This window comes from Salmo trutta, chromosome 39, assembly GCF_901001165.1.
Source record: "Salmo trutta chromosome 39, fSalTru1.1, whole genome shotgun sequence".
NCBI lineage: Eukaryota > Metazoa > Chordata > Actinopteri > Salmoniformes > Salmonidae > Salmo > Salmo trutta.
The window spans coordinates 6,762,642-6,766,010 of NC_042995.1; positions in this window are offsets into that span (position 1 = coordinate 6,762,642).

Consider the following 3,369-nt stretch of genomic DNA (forward strand, 5'->3'; position numbering starts at 1 on the left):
TGAAATGAATTCCAGGTGACTACATCATGAAGCTGGTTGAGAGAATGCCAAGAATGAGCAAAGCTGCAATGGTGTGAAGTACTTAAGTAGTACTTTAAAGTATATTTACTTAAGTCGTTTTGGAGGGGTATCTGAACATTACTATTTAGGACAACTTTTACTTCACTACATTCCTAAAGAAAATAATGTACTTTTTACTCCATACATTTTCCCTGACACCCAAAAGTGTGTCACATTTTGAATGCTTAGCAGGACAAGAAAATAGTCTAATTCACACACTTATCAAGACAACATCCCTGGTTATTTTGCCTCTTGAAAATTAAGAACATTGAACGTTTCTTCAAGTGCAGTTTCAAAAACTATCAAGCGCTATGATGAAACTGGCTCTCATGAGGACCACCACAGGAAAGGAAGACCCTGAGTTACCTCTGCTGCAGAGGAGAAGTTCATTAGAGTTACCAGTCTCATTTTGATATCTTCACTATGATTCTACAATGTAGAAAATTGTAAATAAAGAAAAAACCCTTGAATGAGTAGGTGTGTCTAAACTTTTGACTGCTACTGTATATACATATATTTATGTTAATACAAACAAAATACTCCTAAATGAGCAGAGAAAAATACTCTGACAAGTTCTCCACAGCACCTCTTGTTAATTTCATATTTAAATATATTTGGCCTGAGTGTTTTTTGCAAAATATATAAAGGCTTTATTACAAAATACTTACATAACACACACACACACATACACTAGGATTAATGTACAACAGGGGGAAATTATCATGTCAATAAGCATACAAACAAGCAAATAATTCAGTTAAAATACAGTAGGCCTAAGGTATGTACAGGGCATTCCTCTGCTTTATGTTGACATGTGCATAACACTTGCTAGCAATAGTGTTCTTAAATAGAAGAGAGGACAGGTGGAAGCTCAGAAATATGCAGAGTAGAAGAGGCAGCTTTGGAAATGACTTATGAAAGGAGATTAAAATGAACTAACGCGTGTAACGTTGCCACATGAAATGTGATATGAAACAGAATAAATGGTCATGCATGTATTCCTTGCCATGATGTAAGTGCCGCAGAGTGGATATTCTGTTGATTGGCCAGAAATGATACCTGTCAATTTAAGTATGTGGTGTGAGGAACAGAGGAAATCTTTTAAGTAAAATAGTTCCATAATGGTGTAGTTTAAACGTGTTCCACTGGATTATTTGCCAAAAAAAGGGAAATGACTGGACTTCCATTCAACACCACAGAGTGATGAGTGTATATGATCGAATGTCAATTTTTGATTGACTCTCCTGCTCTTACTAATGGAATATAATTTATATTTTTTGTGGATTTACCTTTTTTTGGGAAAGAACTGAATAATTCTTCAGAAGCCTGGATTTAAAGGACATTTTTGGTTGAACTGAATCTCTTTGACTTTGTAACAGCTGTCGTAGAGAGGGGACCAAAGCGCAGCATGTTGAGTGCTCATGATGAAATTTATTTTAACTCAAAAACACTAAAGACAAAATAACAAAGAAAAAAACAAAAGCTCACAGTTCTGTCAGGTACATAGACTAAACAGAATACAACTACCCACAAACACAGGTGGGAAAAAACCCTACTTAAGTATGATCTCCAATTAGAGACAACGAGGACCAGCTGCCTCTAATTGGAGATCATCCCAAAAAACAACAGAAATAGAACACTTGAACTAAACATAGATATAGAAAACATAGAAAAACACAAAACACCCCGTCACGCTCTGACCTACTCTACCACAGAAAATAAGATCTTACTATGGTAAGGACGTGACAGTATTCCCCCCCCCCCAAAGGTACAGACTCCGAATGCTCCTAAAAAACAAAAACGTGAGGGTAGAGTGGGTAACTCCTGTTTATGGCGGCTCTAGTGCAGTCCACATAAGGTTATCCTCCAGCAGAGGAGGCGGCTCTGGTTCAGGGTGTAACCCCCGCTGATCCCTCTGCTTTAGTACCACCGGACCGTGGATCGTCGAAGGAACCGGACTGTAGGTCATCGCTGGAGGCTCTGGGCTGGGGAGCATCGCTGGAGGCTCCGGGCCATGGATCATCACTGAAGGCTTCGGACCATAGATCATCACTGAAGGCTTCTTGCGTGGAGCTGGAATAGGTCTCACCGGACTAGGGAACGTCGCTGGAGGCCAGGTGCGCAGAGCAGGCACAGGGTATACTGGGCCATGGAGGCGTGCTGGAGGTCTGGAGCTTATGGCTGGCACAACCTGTCCTGGCTGGATAACCCCCGTAGCCCGGCAAGCGCGGGGCGATGAAACAGGTTGCACAGGATTGTGCTGGCGAACTGGGGGTACCGTGCGTAGAGCTGGCGCAGGATAACCTGGATCGAAGAGACGCACCAGAGACCAGGAACACTGAGCAGGCACACTCCTTCCTGGCTGAATGCCAACTCTAGCAAGCTTGCACCGAGCGCACCGGGCTGTAGCTGCGCACTGGCGACAGTGCGCACCCACGCATAACACGGTGCTTGCTCGATCACTCACCCCCCACGGTAAGCACGGGGAGTTGGCTCAGGTCTCCACCCTGACTCTGCCAATCTCCCCATGTGCCCCCCCCCAAAGCCTATTGTGCTTGCCTTGTTACCGGGCTAGTTCCTCTTCTCATCGCCGCTCTACTCTCGCTGCCTCCACCTGTTCCAATGGGAGGCGATCCCATCCAGCTTTGATCTCCTCCCACGTCCAGGATCCCTTGCAGTACAGAATTTCTTCCCAGGTCCATTCCTGTCCACGCTGCTTGGTCCTTTTGTGGTGGGTAGTTCTGTAACGGCTGTCGTAGAGAGGGGACCAAAGCGCAGCATGTTGAGTGCTCATGATGAAATCTATTTTAACTCAAAAACACAATAACAAAGAGGAAAAACCGAAAGCTCATAGTTCTGTCAGGTACATAGACTAAACAGAATACAACTACCCACAAACACAGGTGGGGAAAAAACCCTACTTAAGTATCATCTCCAATTAGAGACAACGAGGACCAGCTGCCTCTAACTGGCGATCACCCCCCCCAAAAACATAGAAATAGAAAACTAGAACTAAACATAGATATAGAAAACATAGAAAAACACAAAACACCCCCTGTCACGCCCTGACCTACTCTACCATAGAAAATAACATCTTACTATGGTCAGGACGTGACAGACTTTGACCTTTGGACTACTGACGGTATTGACTATTAATTTGATTGCTGGTTATATCTGATACAAGAAAGCCTTATTGCGTCCTATTTTGAGTTGGTTCATGATTTCTGTTGCTGCTTTATCATTTCTTATCAAAGCATTAATATGATGCTTTAAAGGGGCTCTGCTTTGTTGGGGTTGTGCATTTTATAC